The 18,408-nt window shown below is 36.1% G+C and overlaps 1 pseudogene; it reads right to left on the reverse strand.

The window, feature by feature from the left end:
* LOC149572991 (MLO-like protein 10) overlaps positions 1-16,966 on the reverse strand; it is a 32,476-nt pseudogene extending 15,510 nt beyond the window's left edge.
* Positions 16,967-18,408: the final 1,442 nt, after the last annotated feature.

The raw sequence follows: 18,408 nt of genomic DNA on the forward strand, positions 1-18,408 counted from the left end.
CACTTATATGTCATTTACAGGTCAAAAGAAATACAATCATGCAAATTGTAGATAGCCACAAAACATTGAAGAGAGGCAAATAGGTCTTTCAAAGTAAATCAATGGCTGAAAGAGATAACGAATAATACCATAAATAGTTACAAGGAAAAGGGAATTTAGAATGTGCATTCCAAAGCATGCCAAGGAAAAATAGAGAAAAGTTGACCAGCCACTAGAGGGGTCACAAAATGTGCTTTTATAGCTTAAGCATAACTCAGATGTTTCTGACTAAGAGTTAGTTCACACCACTCCATCCAACCACTACTACAAATCTGGAAAATATTTTATCATGGTACAAATCTAGATGCTGGAAATTCACTTGTCCACCAAACAAAGCTCTGAGAGGTCAAGAATGATAGTCATTGACTTTTGACTAAGTAGATGGATCAATAGGTAGTGATGCAGTATTCTTTCACATTTATCAGACCTAAGGAATGATGAAAGTGGTTGCAGGAGATCAAAAAGATTAGATCTATCATCAAAGAGCCACTTCCTCTATCATAAATATGCCAAATTAGTTGTGTAATTGGTCAACCTAGAGTCAACCTTTAGGCCTTGCCACATGGACCAATCATCCTTTATCATTCTACTAGTCTGCTAACATTCAACTTTATGTTTCATGTTTGACTACTTGTGCTCACAGCTTCACCATCACCTTTATTTATTAACAATTATTACTTGCAAAACCACGACCAACTCTCTATCATTGCTTCAAAGATTTTCTTCAACATTTGCCATTGACCATTGTGACCTTGTGAAACTAAGATCCTAACCACACTCATACTATTGCTACTCTGACCCGAGGTTCACTTCTCAACCTTGTGACCAAGTGAAAAAAAGGAAATCACTTGATCACAACTCTAACTATAGTTCCTTCTTAACACACTATAATAGCGCACTAGCCATAGATCTAAAAAAAATAACGGTGCAAAATGCATTTCTAAAACACTGAAGTTTTGCCCTTATCGCACTGCCACAACTTAAACCATGGTCTATCAAATTAACCTTGTGATTAAGTGAAAATAATGTAATTTCTCTATCAGGACCTTGACCTTGGTGAGCCAACTAACTCTACTATGATGTGAACACAATGTCATCACACCTTTGCCACTTGAACTCTAGTTAATGCTTAACCTACTATGACTATGTGAACCAAAGGGTGATTGCATGGTAGAAACTTAAAATGTTACAAAGGCATAACATGAAAATAAGGCCGTGAGACTTAGGGTAAAAAGATATGTCCAAAGTTTTAAATAGATCCTTATATAACATTTAATCATTTGGATATTTAAAAAAGTATGACTATTGGACATGTTTTATAGGAAAACTCAAATTTTGGCAAGAGAGAAAATATGGCTAGCAATTTTGGTGACTTAGAGGGGATGCATTCCTACTATGCATGGAATGCATGGACTAGTATCCTATACATCCATTGGTCAACAAAGTCATAGAAAACATGAAGATCCACCCAGCAAAACCCTCAAAACTGCTCTATGCAACTACAAAATAGGAACCAAACTCTTTGTAACAAAATATGCACTCTTGCACTTTTTGGGAAACAAGAAAGAATATGAAACTAACTAACTAACTATATACATGAAACATTTATTTCTATCAGAAACAGGGCTTGAGATATATTCCATTAAATGGAATAGGCAAGATTTTACCATTAGGCCTACTTAACTAGAAAACATTAGTGTTCTTGCAACTGATAATCACATAGGGACCACTCCATAGTGCATCAAATTTTGAGTGCTTCCTAGATTTTGTCTATCTGCGTCACACTTTAACACAAGGTCACCCTCTCTAAAAATTCTAAACTTAACCTTTTTATCAAAACTCTTCTTCATCTATTGTTGGTGTGCTTCCAAGGTTTGAATGCCTTGATTTCATTTTTCTTCTAGCTCCATCAACTCTACTATCCTTATAGACATAACATCATTTTCAATTAGTTCCAATTAATGAGCTAATACTAGGGATGAAAACTCCAATGAGATAGGAAGCCTTGCTTCACTGCCATACACCAACATGAAAGGTGAGTTTCCAATAGCCCTTTTAGGTGCTATTCTATCAGCCCAAAGGTTAGTTCTCAATTTTTTGTGCCAACACCTTTGGTTATCTTCAATAGTCCTCTTAATGATTCTAACCAAATTCTTATTGGAAGAATCAACCAAGACATTACCATGGGGGTAGTAATTGGAAGAAGTGCTCAAGTATATGCCATGATCTACTACCCATGCACAGATCTAAGCTCCAACAAAAGATTTTGTATTGATTGAAATTATGGTGGAAGGGGCACTAAACCTTGTGACAAGTCCATCTAAGAATTCAACAACTAAATTCTTAGTAACATCCTTTAATGCATTTGTCTCTATCCACTTGGTAAACTAATATGTAGTTGCTAGAATCCATTTATGACTAGAGCTAGAGGGAGGATTAATAGGTCTTATGAAATATAATCCCCATTGAGAAAAGGGTTGATCAACTTGGATAGAATGAAGTGGGAGGGTGGCAAGGCTCTGCTTACCTGAAAATAAAGCACATTTTTCACATTTTCTGACATACCAATGAAAATCATTGAACAAGGATGACTAGTAATATCTCACTCTCATTATCTTCATAGTAGTTTTTCTTGCTGAAAAGTGGCCACCATTGAGACCATCATGAAGCTCCTTAATCATTCTCTTTGCTTGATCTACACAAATACGCCTTAACAAAGCTCCATTAAAGTCCTTCCTAAAGAGAATACCATCAACTATAGCATAAGCAATGGACTTCAATATAATCTATCTTCTTTTAGCTTTATCCAATCCTTGAGGATATCCATTTCCTCCTAAAAAGGTCTTGATGTCATCTATCTAGCTCTTTAGGTTATCATGTCTCACCTCCCATTGTTCTATCAACACCAAGACAACTTCTGCATTTGATTCTTGAGATGAGATCATCTGCATGCACAACCCTTTCCCTCTTACCAACTTGGTGATCTATATGTCCACATTATACTCCATCACTTTGGTGATCCAACCTACCCTTTTCTCATTAATATCCTTGCTCAAAAGGAAGTCTTTCACAGTGGTACAAGGTACTAGCAAATGGATCTTATTGTGAGATGAAAGATGCCTAAATTTCTTCAAAACTCTTATGACTACAAGGAATTGCTTCTCCACATAGTTGTATTTGTCTTCGTACTCTTTAAGCCCTTCACTAAAGAAGGCAATATGCAGTTATTCATTCTTATCTTTCAATTGAGTCAAAACAATAGAAATACTTAACTCACCACCCAAGGTGTAAATAAATCTCTCTCAAATTTTGGATTGATGAGAGTAGGAGTTGAGGTTATGGCTGCTTTGATCTCTTCAAAACTTTCTTTCCATTCCTTGGTCCATGAGAAGACCATATTCTTTTTAAGCATAGTTGTAAGAGGTTTCACCATGGTAGCTAAATTAGGAATAAATATTCTCACACAATTTATTTTACCAAGAAACCTTTGTAGACCTTTCTTGTGGTTAGGAAGAGAGAGAGCAAGGATTGCTTTCATTATTTTTATCTCAATGGTTATACCATCCTTGGATACAATGTTTCCTAACAATTTTCCTTGATTAGTAAGACACACTTCCTTGGATTCAAGGATACTCCATACTCTCTATATCTTATGAATACTTGTTTGAGATGGCCATCTACCACATTCTTTGAATACACTATGATATCATCAAGGTAGACTAGCACAAAACTTTCAATCATATTCTTAAAGGCCATCTCCATTGCCTTTTGAAATGTGGCACTGACATTTTTTAGGCATAGGTGCCCCACTTTTTTGTGAATGCAATCTTATATCTATTAGACTCTTTGACTAACACTTGATTTTAACTAGAGAATCCATCCAAGAAAGAGAATCTCTTTGAACTAGTAACCTTAGACAATATTTTCTCCATGTAAGGGAGGGGATTATGATCCTTAAGGGAGGCTTGGTTAAGATCCCTGAAGTCTACACATAGTTTGATTTCTCCACTCTTCTTCCTAATAGGGACAAGGTTGGCTACCCAAGATGAGTGCTTGATAGGGAAAATGATATTGGCCTCTATTAGCTTGGATAACTCCTTTTTCATTAATGGCTCAATCTTAGGATTCACTAGCCTCTATTTTTTCCTAACAAGTTTGACATTATCAACTAAATATATGGTGTGCTGAAACAAACCTGGGTAAAAATATTTTAAATCATCATATGCCCAAGCAAGTACATCATTAAATTCTTGACATAGATGAACAAAAATTTCTTGCTCAATTTCATAACATACCTTCCCCATGTTTAGAGTCTTTCCATTAGAAACAACAATTGGTATATGATCATCTTTCTTTGTAATCTATCTCTTGCTTGGTCATCAGGATTGATGACACTTTCTAAGTTAATGAGGCTCTTAGGCAACTTGTTAGAACTAAGATTGATGATCTGATCCCCATACTAGTCACATAATCTTGACTAATTTCTATTTGATAACTCTACTTAATTATGCAAGAAACTTATAATTTATGCATCAAATTGAAAGACTTGCCACTTGACATTATTATCAAGGATAGTAGGCCTAACTACCACTCTAATCTACTGCTTCTTCTCATCTTAAAGGCTCCTTAGCACATCATAAGATGCACCCACTGCTAAAAGTATGTTAGTATGTCTATTTTCTTTCTTAGGGATGCTCTAAATATTAAATGCATTGAAACTTTCAAGAAAATCCCATACTCTATATTTATAAGACTTGAGCAAACCATTCTTGGTGATATTTTGATTTCTCACCTGCTTAACCACCAGCTTGCTTTCTCCATATACACTTAAGACTTGAATTCTTCTTTTTTGAGTGAGTAGAAGACCTTGGATTAATGCTTCTTACTTAGCCACATTATTGGTACAACTAAATTGAAGACTAAATGAGAAAAAATACATTTCTAGTGCAAGAGAAACCAACATCACACCAACTCCTGATCCATTTTTATTTCTTGATCCATCAAAGTACATGCTCCATATTCCACTTGTATCCTCTTTGTTCTTTATAAGGTTAGGGACAAGAGAATCCTTTTCTAATATACAATAAGTACCAAGGCCTATCGCCAAGGTTTCTGATATAGGATCAAACTAATATGCATTAGTCCATTCATCTAAGCAAAAATTAGGCATCTCTGCTAGGAAGTGGTAGGCTCATTTTCTATGTCATTTTCTTATATCTCTAAGATGGTGCAGTTCATATTGATGAGATTAGGAGTGTATAGCTCAATATGATGGAGGGATAAGGGCTCTACTTTGATTGAAGCTTTAGTCCTATATCTTGTTCTAAAAAACATGTATGACTAATCAGAGGATATGTAACCGCCTATTTGGGCAATGAAATATGTTGAAAGGCAGATGGAAAAGTGTGGGTTAACTTCAACAAATGATATATCTTGAACTATAGTACAACCAGGGCATGCATGTAGGGTTGTTTCAACATTCAATGATTCCTACAATCTTGATAGTACTACCATCTAACTAAAATACATCCCTGACGATGAGCTCATTTTTCATTTCTAAGATATCAACAACACACTTGGGCATTACTGAACTACTAGCCCCTAAATCAATGATGCAATTGTGGACTAGCTTATCTCCTATAATAAGAGAAACATAAAATGGAGGAGGTGTAACCTTTTTACTTATTTCTATCTCCTTTTATGGTTGTACAAAACTCATAGTACTCTTCAAGCTAGGCATTTTATCCTTTGGTTCAATGCTATCCAATTCTTGCCAAAGTAGCTTCTTCTATGATGGCATAGTAGCAACAACATCCAACATAGAAACATTCACACTTTTCTTCTTCATCTATTCTACCACACTAAATGACACATTAGGTGCTTTGGTAGAAACCTTGGGATTTTCATGCGAGGAAGTTGAGATAGAACAATCTGAGGGTCATTCACATCTCCTCTGCTTTTGTTTTTCCTTTGCTATTGAGGAGCATTAGCAGGTCGATTAGCACTATGTTTCTAATCCACTTCTTGTACATGAAGTATTACACTTGATGTTGAAGCCTAATTGGGAGGAGGAGGAGGAGTAACATCTTCAACAACTCTTCTCTTGCTCCTAGTGTTGTAAGTGTAGGAATCCTAGTGTATATTATAATGCTCTTCCACCTTATGATTCATGAAAGAATAACCACCTTTCTAAAAAGCATCAACAAGTTGATTAGCATTGTGTTGTTGGGAAACTACTTTTTTTGGTGTAGTTAATGCCAAGTAAGATTATGCCTTTTGATACATATGATATACATAGGAGTAGTTACAAGAAGAGCATAAATCTTGATCTTGAGCAAGATTGTTCTAAGGGACTAAAGCCCTATTTAGGTTGGTGTTTGTAGTCTAGGTGTTGTTGATAGGTCTATTCTAATTGTAGGGAACATGAATTTAGTTTGGGGATCAATTATGTATGGGAATTTGATACTGAAGTTGGGGAGGTAAATTATTTTGAGCTTGTTACCTCTTCATAGTCACCAGCTCATTACTTATTTTTTACACTACTGCATTTTTGTCCTCCATCTTCTTTTCTTGATCTTACATCCTCTTATTCATATTTTGCATCAATGTCTACATGATGGCATCAATCCTATCAACTCTATTAGAGGATGTGGAAGGTATTAGGACCACAATAAGAGGTTGACTTGTGTAGGAAGTGTGAATAGGGACTATAGTAGGCTAATGATTGGGCATGCCAAGAAAAAAGGGTATTGGAGGTCTTGGAGATAACTTCCCTCCTTGTATCAAGATATTTTATTCTCTTATGGAAACCTCATAAGCATTTGGTAAAGTGTCCCCTCCCATAGATTGCAGAGTGGTAGCAATATCATTGTTGAAGGCTCTAAGGTAATACAATAATGCATTACCTAGAGAAGGCTTTATTGTAGTGGGTATTCTATCCCATGTCTTCTAAAATCTATAATTAAAATTTGTCATATATTCATGGGGTGCCCTCTTGATAGTTGTCAGTTGCTCCAAAAGTGATAGGTGATCACTTTTATCCTCAAAATTCTTACAAAGTCCTATTCCTAACCCATCCCAATCAGTAATAGAGTTTTATGAGGAAAACCTCTATACCACTGTAGTGCTTTTCCTTTCAAGGATGAATCTAGGAGCCTAACAAAAACATCATCCTTAGATATTCCATGTATATTACAAACATTGCAACCTCTTGAATATGTTCTAAGGGGGAAATAGAAGTTTCAATAGTAAACTTAGGTATATTTTTAATAGCTGATATTGGTATGTTATGTCTTTGGGCTAATAGGAGAGGACTTCCACCATTAAACATGGTGAGAGCATGAGCTATAGCCATGTAAAAAAGTGACCTATTGATATCAGTAGATGGTATTCTAGGCTGAGTTTTAACAATAGGAGTAGTGGAGATGGATCTTGTAGGGGCATGTGTCACTGTTGCACTCCTAACTAATGATAGAGTTACCCTAGCATTTTATTTGAAAATGAAAGGTCTGAATGTTGGAACTTACCTCTAGGGCCCTTGTTTCATCTTTCGGCATAAATCACAACAACTTTGTCTAGAAACTAGATATATTGTAGGATAGAGTTGCCAAGTACTTGAAAATGAACCTCTTGGAGGCCTGAAAATATTGAGAGTAGCATTATATTCTCAGCACATATTAGAACTTTTCTTGGAAACCAATAGACTTATAAAGCTTCAAGAGTCTATCTCACTAGGTGTGCCCAAAACTTTTGTGAAAAAAGCTTGCACCCTTGTCCAAAGTTTTAATCCAAGGACAACCTTGTAAAACATGGAAACAACCTCCAAGCTATGAGAATTGAACTATTAGGTTGAGTCTTTGGAGAAGGCTAGCTTCCTTTTCTATCAAGATGCACCTAAATTATGCTTAGAGAGGAAAAGGGAGAAGGAATATATGAGAGAAACTATCTAATCTATTCTAAGGAGGTGATGCACCAAAATAGAGAATCAATCCTATCTCTTCCCATATATGCACACTTGAATTTTTATGACATCAAAGATATACAGATCTAGACTTGTTTAAATCCAACAATCACATGCAGATCAAAAAACCAACATGAATAACAAAAGGAAGAAGAGAGTTCACTTATATGTCATTTACAGGTCAAAAGAGATACAATCATGCAAATTTCAAATAGCCACAAAAAATTGAAGAGAGGAAAATAGGTCTTGTATAGTACATCAATAGCTGAAAGAGATAAGGCAAAATATTATAAATAGTTCAGAGGCAAAGGGAATTTACAATGTGCATGCCAAAGAATACCAAGGAAAAATAGAGAAAAATTGACTAGCCCCTAGAGGGGTCACAAAATGAGCTTTTATAGCTTACTCATAACTCAGATGTTTTTAACTGAGAGTTACTTCACAACCACTACATCCAACCACTACTACAAATCTAGAAAATACCTAATCATGGTACAAATCTGGATGTTGGAAATTCACTTGTCCACAAAACAAAGCTCTGAGAGGTCAAGAACAGTGGCCATTAACTTATGACTGAGTAGATGGATCAACAGGTAGTAATGGAGTGTTCTTTCACATTTATCAGACCTGGGGAATGATGAAAGTGGTTGCAAGAGATCAAAAAGATTAGATCTATCATCAAGAGTTGCTTCCTCTATCATAAGTATGCCAAATCAGCTATGTAATCGATCAACCTAGAGTCAACCTTCAGGCCTTGCAACATGGACCAATCATCCTTTATCATTCTACCACTCTACCAACATTCAACCTTGTATTTCATGTTTGACCACCCATGCTCATAGCTTCACCACCACCTTTCTTCAGTAATAGTTGTTACTTGCAAAACCATGACCAACTCTCTATTGCTGCTTTGCAGCTTGTCTTCAAATTTTTCAACTGACCATTGCAACCTTGTGAAACTAAGATCCTAACCACATTCACACTATTACTTCTCTAACCTGAGGTTCACCTCTTAACCTTGTGACCAAGTGAAACAAAGGAAATCTCTTGATCACAACTCTAACCATAGTTCCTTCTTAACATGTTGCAATAGCATACTGGCCACAGATCTAAAAAAACTAACATTATGAAATGCATTTCTAAAACACTGAAGGTTTTTATCCTTAGTGCATCGCCACAACTTAAACCATGGTCTATCAAATTAACCTAGTGATTGAGTGAAAATAATGCAGTCCCCCTATTACAACCCTAACCTTGGTTGAACCAACTAACTCTATAATGATGTGAACACAATGCCATCATGCCTTTGCCACTTGAACTCTAGTTAATGCTTAACCTATAGTTACTATGCAAACCAAAGTGTGATCACACGGTCTCAACTTAAAATGTTTCAAAGACATAACATAAAAATAAGACCATGAGACTTAGGGTAAAAAGATATGGCCAAAGTTTTAAATAGATCCTTATATAACATTTGATCATTTGAATATTTGAAAATGTACGACCATTGGACATGTTTGATAGGAAAACTCAAATTTTGGCATAAGGGCAAATATGGCTAATAGGCACTGTAGAAACTAGAAGATTAATTGTCTATCAATATGGATAGATAAGCATGAACTAAACTTGCAGGTCCTACCATGAGCAAAAAGGATCATGGTAACCTAGGAAAAAAAATCTTTGGACATCTTGATTCCCCTTTGAAATAAGCATAGTGCACTAGCTCCTTGAACTTTAGCCAATGGAACACCTTGAACAAAAAAAAAGGGAGATCACCACAAGCTTTGTTGGTTAATAAAGATCCCAAAACTTGATGGCTTCCTAGGGTTTCCAAATGCTTTTGGCAACAAAGATACCCTAAATTTGCATAGGTTTAGTGGTCATGAGAAGGGTTTGAAAGCCAATCCCCTTCCAAGTAGGCCAATTAATTGGAAATTCTAAAGATATGTAATATTGCAATAATAATTTCTAGGCCTCATCACTAGTGAAAGTCTGAATGACCCACTTAGTAGAGAGGGCAATCCCCTATCTGCAAGTGGAAAGTAGTCCAAGACCACTTGAGTCTTTGGGGAAACAATAGAAATCCAAAGAAACTCTATGAAAGCCATGATGCACAACATCAAAGGCCTAGAGGAAATCTCATAAGAGATCCTCAAACTTGAGGTAGGAAGCCTTGGAAGGGGCCCAACATGAGGAGTAGTAGACATACATAGTAGCCAACACTTTGGAGAAAATCTAAAACTTTCTTATAAGGGAGAGAGGCTTGGTGATCCAATAGTCCAATTTCTTCTCAATTTTTACCAAGACAACATTCCATAGCTCCACAAGAGAGGCTTGAAAAGAAAATGGGATGCCCAAAAATGTAAATATTTCACCAAGTTGAACCCATTTCCACCCATAGCACTGAAACCATTGAGGGCCTAGAAAAAGGATTATTTATAACAAAGGGTCTTGTGCCCTAGGATGACAAACCCAGAGGCAAGGCAAAAAGTATCCAATAATTGTAAGGTATTGGAAATATTATCCTCATCCTCCAAAAGGGTGAGAAAGGAATCATCAACAAAATGGCCATTCACAAGCTATGTAGTGGAATCCTGAAGAGAAATGCCAAACACCAAACCCCAAGAGATAGTGTTAGCAAGAAGATAGTCAAATCCTTCAGTTGCCAACACATAAAGAGAAGACACTAAAGGGAAGCCATGAAAAATAGATTTGTAGAGCCCAAAGGCTTTAGATTGCCAACCATTTATGGTAATAAAAGTAGAGGCATCACCAATGAGCATCTAAACTAATTGCATGAAGACTAGGCCAAATAGTAGCACTTGATGTATTGCCAAAATGGAAGTCCATTCAATCTAGTCATAGGCTTTGGCAAAATCAATCTTAAGAAATAAGGTCTACTATTTGGACTATTGAGACCACTCCATACCTTCCCAAAAAAAAAAATATTATTCAGAATGTATCTGGACTTAATGAAGCCAATTTTCTTAGGGTGAACAATCTTAGGGAGTAGATGCCAAATTTTAATGGAGAGAGCTTTAGCAATAATCTTGTAGGAGACATTTAGAAAAGTAACAGGCCTCCAATTGCAAATTTCCTCAGGATCACCGGCTTTAGGTATGAATTTGATATTAAATTTACTAATAATTTTGCTTAGGGAATAAGAATTGTAAGCTTCTTGATACACTCAATGTAGATTAGGGCCAATATCTTCCCATAGGATTTTGTAAAATTCACATGTGAAACTATCACAACCAGGGCCTTTATCATTTGACATGGAGATGACAACTTCCTTAAGCTTAGCAAGCATGAGCTTTTTCTCACAAAAGTCATATTGCTCAGGAGCAAGCCTGTTGGGAGTAACAATAAGGCAAGCTTGAAGAGCCTAGTCACATGTTGTAAAGGATCCCTAAGCAATGAAGACCTCTCATAGTGACGCACAAAATCTTGAATGATGCTAGGCAAGTCATAAAGTTTCTGTTGGTATTTATTTATGCATTTAATGCCCACAATAGAATGGTGAGCCCAAATGACATTGAAAGATTCATTGGAAGCCTGATTACCAACCTCTATCCAATGGAGATGGGATTTGATCTTAGCTCCCCTAGCAGCATAGTTGTCTATAACTTATTTATGGTGTCAAAGATTGGAAAGTCAAACCTAAAGATCCATATCAAATAGATTCATGGCAAGGGCTTTTGAGGCTATACATAGATCTTTAGTAGTGGCTTCAAAAGATCTTCTATGGTATATGGCCAAGTTGCTACCATAAATGCAAAGAAATCTCATAGTATAGAGAATGGTGTTATTCCACCATTGAATCCACCCACCCAGGTTGTGGGGTCGAGGCTTAAGATTCCAAACTTAAAGAATTTGGGAAACATTTGGTGGATGGGACAATAAAGAGGTATTGACATAAAACTAGGTTTTGCAAGGATGAGGCTGAGTAGTGTGCCAGGTGATAGAAAAGAGGATTGGGTAGTGATGTGACAAGGTCATGTATGGAAAAGGGGCAACAAGTAAAGCATGCTCATGTGAGAAGGGAAAAAATGACTAAGCTGAAAGCATAGCCCTATCAAGTCTCTTTAATACTCTATATGACCCAACTCAAAAGTTGGACTAGGTATGCCAAACCCCATTAGACCAGTAGTGATTAGCATTGGGATCAAATAGGCCTAGCTTATTTTGCATGTAAAACAAGCTCTCACTAGTTACCCATCGAAAAGGAAGGAATCATTCCATATTAGTTGCCAGCTCAACCATATTGATATCCCCACAAAAATACTAGGTCACATGTAACAAATGACTTGCCAACCAATGCCATAGGTGTGAATGCTCAACATCGTCATTAGGAGCATAAATGTTAACAATAGCAAAAGAATGATTATGAAAAGATGACAAAATCTAAATAATCCTCGACACCATGTTAGAGCCATGTGATATAATAGAAGAAAGTAAACAAGGAGAGAGAAGAGTAACAACACAACCTCGTCCAACCTCATGTTGGGAAGAAAATAAGGTATTGTTTGACCAAATAACTTAGTAGATGGAAGAGAGAAGAAATCCAACAAATTTAACTTCTTGAAGACAAAGAACCATCAAGATAACCAAGTCAATGCCTATGTCCCAAACAAAATATTTTTTAAGGAGGTCTATTAGCCCTCGCACATTCTATGAGAGACAACTCATGGTAACCCATCTTGTATGTCATCCTTGTCCCCAAGAGAGGAGAAGTTTTTGTCCAAAAATGTGGGAGTATCAAATGAAGGGTCTCCAAGAGAGATGACCCATCATATCTTCTCTCCATTATCATGAACCTCATCATGGCCTTCTGAGCTATGAGGATCACAAAGGATCTATCAAAAAATTATTGATGCCACTTGTAGTGCTTGAACCCACAAAGAGCGAGGGTCAGGGGTGTGAACTCTTGCTATCCTCTGAACTACAGGATTTGACACAAGCAGTAGTGGAAGTAAGGGGACTAAAGGCTCTAATAACACTAGGCATAAACTAGGTCAACCATTATCTAAGAGCAAAGATCCTTCCTTAACTATAGTGTAACCCTTACCCTTTTTCACAATAGTAGTCCATCTATCTTTTTTGGCAACCCGAGCCAATTTTGCTTCATAGAATACTAGACAACTATGTTCTAGTAGTGGATAATCCCTAATCTTGTGGTTTGTGGACTGACACCAATAGTAGGTATTCAAGAGGTCTAGGTAAAACACCTTCTAATTGAAAGTGATACCACCTATCTATATTTCCACTAATTCTTTGACATCCCTAGAGAGGTTGACCTCAACACATACCCTACATTGGGGCCAAGCATTGAAAAACTTGTTTGGCTCAAGACAAACAACCTTGCTGATGGACCAGCATGGGAGAGGAAGCCTATGGAACTCCACCCATATGGGAACCTTAATCTTGCAGTATTAAAAAATAGAAAAATCATGTGACTAACACTAGAAAACCATAAGAGAGGACCAAATAGTCCAAGGACCTTGAATAAAGACATGCTCAGCTTGGCCAGGAGTGCCAAAATGAAAAATAAAAAAACATTTGGTAAGGATTTGAATGCTTTTAAGGTGGACACTCTGAGGTGTCCAGACCTTGGGAACCCATTCTTGCAACATGCTTTTAGAAGGAGTATGACCCACAAATTACCCAATTAGGGTTTTCTGTTCTAGCTAAGTGCATGCACTATCAAATTCCTTGGCATTAAAAATAATATCAAGAGAGGAATTACCTTGTGGAACACCTTAGGTACAAACTTGCAGGAGTGTTTTTTCAATAAAGCCATACTTTCCAATATTAGTAGCTCTAGCACCAGCAACAACTATTGGGTCAGAGAAGGCCGAGGCTATTATAAACAAAAACAAGTCCCACATTAAATGCGATATGATAGGTGGAAAACCAATGAGGATTTAGATAGAAGTCATACAATCCCTACCTAGAATAGCTACTTTTAAATAGAATGTGAATCTTAAACACCCATATGATCAATTTATCAAATTAAAGAAAGTTATCAAGCTTTTCGATGAAGGAATATTCTTATGTAAAACAAATTCTATGTTGAGGAATAATAAGAGGTACCTAAATTTTTTAGAATAAAGTCTCTTGATATCTATAAAGGAAGAATTACTGATATATCCTTACTAATATAGTCTCTAAACTTGTTTCATTCTTGTGGTGTCAACTAACATTTTGATTACATAAAAATAGGTTTTAAAGGACCCAAAACCTTTAACAAAGTAATAGAGAAATAAAAATATAATTTAAGTTCAAATAAAAGAAGACCTCAGAGACCTCTAAGAATAAGCCATAGTACTAAGAGGCCAAAGTACAATTATTCATAAAAAGACAACAAAAGAAAAGAAAAAGGACAACACCCAGACAACTACTTGTGTTCAACAGGTCCGAAGCTTGATCTGCCTGAATGTTCATATTTTTTGTAGAAGCTTTCATATCATCCATCTTTTTGGCTTCCACTCCTTCAATCTTATTAGAACTAGAACTTGTGCATTTTCTTGGGCCCTGGTCCTCATTCACAATAAGGGAGTCTTGGCCTTTACTCTATTCCATCTTGTTCAATAGAGTATTGAAATTATTAGCCACAGTCTTCAAAATAGTGCAGTTTTGATTTGCTAGTTTTTGAAAAGATAAATAGGTTTTATAGGGACCCTAAAACCCAATATTAATTACAAAAACATGGCTGAAAATAAGCAAGAGAAGCCAGCTAGAATAAAACAAGTCTAATGGCTGATAATAAGTGAGGCCAAGCCAACAACAGAGGCCAACAAAAAGGCTAGTAAAACTTACTATCTTTAACAAAACTTAGCAAAAGCCATAACCAAAATCCAAAAAAGAAATAACAAAAACACAAAAAGATAGAACAAGAGGGCTACTCTTCATTCTTCTTCCTGAGATATTGCATGGTTTGGGCAGCCTCATAAATCTTCTAGTGCTCCTTGGCCATCTCCTCGTGGACTTTCTCTATTTCCTGGTTGAAACTAGTAAAGATGATATCAATGGCCATATCTTCATCTGACCTAGCTCTACCTCTATCCTTTTTGTCCTCACCAGCCATAAGTCCTCTATCTTTTAACACACCAATTAAGGAGAGAATATTTTCATTGATTGAATTGAGGAGAGAGATCATCTGACTAGCTAAATTATGATTGTAGTTTTCAAGATTCTTAATTCTTCTCTCAGCCAGACCAACTCTATCCTCTTGATCCTCCTGATTCTCATTTTTTATCTTCTTCTTGTTGCCCTCCATCTAAAAAACCTTCTCTCTAACCTCATCCATCTCATGGTATAACCACTTGATTGATCTAAAATTATCAATCATGTTGTTATGAGCATTGTTCAAAAAATTCATACCTGTCTCCCTAGCATTATCAGTAATGGCCAAAATAGTAGGGTCAATGAGATCTTCAAGCCAAGGTTGTTCTTGATTTTCCACCAAAATCTAAGGATTCATTGCTTCTCTAAAAATTCCCATTGTCACAGTCCTAACATTGAAATTTCTCCAAGTTTTTCTCCTATTTTTCATAAGCACTTCCCCCTTTTTACAACCAATATTATCCTTTTCCTTCTCCTAGGGATGAGAATGAGGATGAATAGGGGAGAGAGGGAGAATCATAACATCTGGCCCCTAATTTGAAACCATCTCATCATCTGCATCATCCCTCTTTTGTTTCTTCCTTGCATGTTCCTCTTTAATCTCCTCTTCCATCTCCTTGTCCTCATCATCAAAATCCATGTCCTCCTCATCCTAATTATAATCTATATCATCTTTACTAGAGGTTTGGCTATGGTCCCTAGGGATATTTCTTCTTAGGTTTATAAAAAAGGATGACTTCTTAGCATGACCCTTAATTTTATTACTAGAAGAGACATTCCCCTCCTCCTCTGGGCTTATGCTTTGAATATCATCAGAATCAGAAGAGTAGCTAGAGCTACCATTGTCAGCCTCTGCATCTAGAGAGGGATTGTTCCTAACCATTTGAGCTTTGAAGTACTTGTGGATAAGTAGCAACAATCCCTCATGTAGAGTAGGGTTGACAATAGGTTTCTTCTTAAAGCTAGTGATTGCCTTACTCATAGAGGTAAATAAATAGTAAGTGAAAGAAATTTTACTATCATGGTGGAAATGATTAAGAATTTTTTATCTGCTAGTTTCTTGACTATTTTCCATGTTACTCACTCTAGCAACTGGACCATCCATCTTTTTTGCATCTCTTTTCTTGACTGGTCAAGGTTCCTATTTTTGGTTTTAATTGTTGGCACATGCTTCATTGAGTTTTTTATCTCTTTCACATTGCCAATAACCTTAGATAGCCTATCAATGTGTTAACCCAACGTACACTCTCACTTTATTGTCTTGCTAAGCTTATCAAAGTCCCTTGATATATCCTACATTTTCTATTTAAGTGTCCCAATATCCTTCATAATCAATCTTGGGTTACTCATGATGCCCTTTAGGAACTCCTATTCATCCTCTTCCCTTTTATCAAAGTAGTCCTCCTGCTCCCCCTGTTTGTTTCTATCTAGGTCCACCTCCTTGAGATTATTGTCATTCCTTGCATCCTAAGAAACCACCTTTTTTCTTTTTCTTTCCATCCTTGTAATTAAGGGTTCATCGTCAGAGGGGACATAATCCCTTTCTACCACCTTTCCCCTATTTCCTGAGACCTTTCCCAAGGTTCCTCTCCTTTGAAAGCCTTTCCTCTACTCCTCATTGTAATCACTATCTTGATTTGATTCACTCTCCTCACCCTTCCTTTTTGTCTTAGAAGAGCTTCCCATATCCCCTTTATTATTCTTCTTTAAATCACCCTCATCCATCTCATCCTTGATATCCATATCAAAGTCCTCCTTAGAATCATTGCGCTCAATCTCATAACCAAGCAATTTCTTACTCTGCCTGGGCCTATTCAACCTTTTCAACTTCAATAGGTTCATTATTAAAACCATTAACCCCTCATGGCATGTGTGATCTCCTTCAGGATCATTTTGAAAGGAAATAATAGAATTACCCAGAGATTGTCTAAGGTAAAAAGGGAAATTTATCCTAACCCTATGCCTAAAATGGTTAACCAACATGAAATGGTGACCATAAATCTTGGTGAAGTGCCCATCTAAAGTAAGATACTCAATAATAACAAACATCACAAATCTCCAGGGGCATGACATGGAACTAGGGCTAAAGTAAGAATTACCTATTTTCACTAGTCTGTTATGTTCCTTAGCTAAATCCACAAACTCATCAACTACCTGATCTGAGAGCTTTCTATCTTGGTAGAAGTTGATACCCTCCATATCTAGCCCTATGGCTTTAGCTATGATGTATTCAAAGACCTAATGTTAGATCTTAGCCATAAGCAAGTTATGTAGCTTCATAATCATCTAGTTCAAAATTGCCAACCAAGCATTAGGAATTCAAAAAGACATGAATCTAATTTTTTGGGTATAATTCAAGTTTTTAGGAACAAAGTGTAAAATATTACATAATTTTCAAGATAGAAAATTGTATAATTTTATTAATATATTTTTTTGTAAGAGAAGAAATGCTTTCTCAAAGTCTTGAATATTGTATTAAGTAGACAGGATGTTACTGTCCTAGGCTAGACTAGGGGGTTTCTTCCATGTTCATTTTCCCTAGTATCTGCACTTGAACGGGGATAAAAGATTGATGTAAAAATATTAAAATTAATAAAATATGGGTAATTTCCTTTTAAAATTTTTTTAAAAGGACACATTATAACTAAAATAGAGATTTGAGAAACACCCATCTAGTGATAACGACAAACTACAAATTGAGTCTCGTGTTTAACTTGATCTTATCTATAGAACAACTTCTCAACATTTTATAATATTAAGTTATGGGCTCCAATATGAAGCTATAGACTCTAATATAATTATAGGACACATCATATAAAATTATCCTATTCACATTTTATCACATTGATATTTTCTCTAATATGTTACGCTGCAATTATCATTTGATGTCTCTGATGTAAATTGCTCTGAGTATACACTCTTGTGTGTTTGCTTGACTTGTGTAAACTATTATTTAATAAAATCTCCATCTTATGCGACAATTGGTGTTTTCATACTATACCCATGAACATGTGATAACCTCAATCTAAAAGCTCTTTGATATTACTGGTGTGGCAACACTTGCATTTATTTGATTTCTAAAAATCTTCAACACAATCTTCCTACAACATAATCTACTATTCATGATTGCTCCAATGGTCTTTGCACAATGGCAAGCTCTTCTTCAATGTCAAAGCACATTTCTCCCTAAATCGATATGCTCTGATATCATGTTGAAATTTAAATCAAATTTTGCATGTTTGACCAAATATATATATATTTTGATTCCAATTTTGTTGAGATAT

This window comes from Cupressus sempervirens, chromosome 2 (assembly GCF_028749045.1).
Source record: "Cupressus sempervirens isolate cs-2001-9-10 chromosome 2, ASM2874904v1, whole genome shotgun sequence".
In the NCBI taxonomy this organism is placed as follows: Eukaryota; Viridiplantae; Streptophyta; class Pinopsida; order Cupressales; family Cupressaceae; genus Cupressus; species Cupressus sempervirens.